Below are 1,689 nucleotides of genomic sequence, written 5' to 3' on the forward strand. Positions count from 1 at the left end.
TTTCTAGTTATTGTGGTCCGCCTCACCTTTACCTTTACTTAGCACAATTTCTTGCCTTGGTTCTGGTTCAAGTGCAACTAACCCTTCCTAACCTTGAATGGTAATTGCATTGATTTGCTCCCTTGGGTTAGATTTAGTGTTACTCGGCAGGCTACCTTGTGGTCGTTCAGATATCAATTTAGTGAGCTGACCTATCTGAATTTCAAGCACTTGGATCGACGCTTGTCGATTTTTAAGTGCTGTCTCAGTATTCTGAAAATGAGTTTCTAACACCGAGATGAATTTTGTTAGCATCTCTTCAAGGTTCGATTTTTTATCTTATTGGTAGGGTGGTTGTTGGAAGCCTGGAAGTGGTAGTGGTCTCTGATTTCCTTGGCCTCCCCATGAAAAATTTGGGTGGTTCCTCCAACCTGCATTGTAAGTGTTACTATAAGGATTATTTTGAGATCAAGGATTATTACCCATGTAATTTAACTGCTCGTTCTCCATGTTGTAGCCATAGGGTGGGTATTCTAAATTTCTTGATCCACCTCCACTTGCTTCGCATTGCATTACTGGGTGAACCTATGAAGAACCGAGAAAACCATCAATTTTTCTGTTCAAAAGTTCTACCTAATTAGAGAGCATGGTGACCGAATCGACATTAAAAACGCCGGCTGTTTTCGTTGGTTTTGTCCTCATGACTTGCCACTGATAATTATTCAGTTACATATCTTCTATAAATTCATATGCATCCTCAGGTGTCTTATTATTGATAGTTCCACCAGCGGCTGCGTTAATCATTCGTCAAGTCGAAGGATTCAGGCCGTTATGAAACGTTTGAACTTATGGCCAAAGTGGTAACCCATGGTGAGGGCACCTTCTTAAAAGGTCCTTGTATCTTTCCCATGCATCGTAGAGTGTTTCTAAATCCATCTGCACAAAAGAAGAGATATCATTACGTAATTTGGCTATTTTAGCCGGCGGAAAATATTTTAATAAAAACTTTTCTGTCATTTGTTCCCAAGTAGCGATTGACCCTCGTGGTAATGAGTTCAACCACTGTTTAGCCTTATTCCTAAATGAAAAGGGAAACAACCGAAGGTGAATAGCATCATCAGAAACGCCATTGATTTTAAAAGTGTCGCAAAACTCTAAGAAATTCGCCAAGTGAGCGTTGGGATCCTTGTCCTACAAACCATCAAACTGAACAAACTGTTGGATCATTTGAATGGTGTTAGGTTTCAGTTCAAAATTATTTGCAGCAACAGCAGGCCTAACTATGCTCGATTCAGTTCCTGTTAAAGAAGGTTTAGCATAATCATACATAGTACGTGGAGCAGGATTCTGATTAGTAGCAGCCGTAGGAGGTAGCGGATTTTCTTGGTTTTCAGTCATCTCCTCGATTGTGATTGAAATACCGTCCTCTTGCTCTTTCTCTGTGTATCTTAAACTTTGCCTTATTTCTCTTCGGTTTCTGCGAACTGTGTGATCGATCTCACTATAAAACAGTAATGGTCCCGATGGGTTTCTTCTAGTCATACACTATAAAAACATGCCCAGAACAAATAAAAGAAAAATTCGGAAGGAAAATAAAAATTTAAATAAATAAGGTAAAATGACTAAAGTAATAAAAATCGAGTGTTCCTAATATCTTAGTTCCTCGACAATGGCACCAAAAACTTGGTACGTGATATTCGCAACAGGTTT

The 1,689-nt window shown here is 39.2% G+C and overlaps 1 non-coding gene across 1 annotated transcript; it reads left to right on the top strand.

The window, feature by feature from the left end:
• Nucleotides 1–841: 841 nt before the first annotated feature.
• Nucleotides 842–948, top strand: LOC121205880 (small nucleolar RNA R71). The gene has a single exon (XR_005900953.1). It is a non-coding gene; the product is annotated as a small nucleolar RNA R71 (small nucleolar RNA).
• Nucleotides 949–1,689: the final 741 nt, after the last annotated feature.

This window comes from Gossypium hirsutum, chromosome A08 (assembly GCF_007990345.1).
Source record: "Gossypium hirsutum isolate 1008001.06 chromosome A08, Gossypium_hirsutum_v2.1, whole genome shotgun sequence".
NCBI lineage: Eukaryota > Viridiplantae > Streptophyta > Magnoliopsida > Malvales > Malvaceae > Gossypium > Gossypium hirsutum.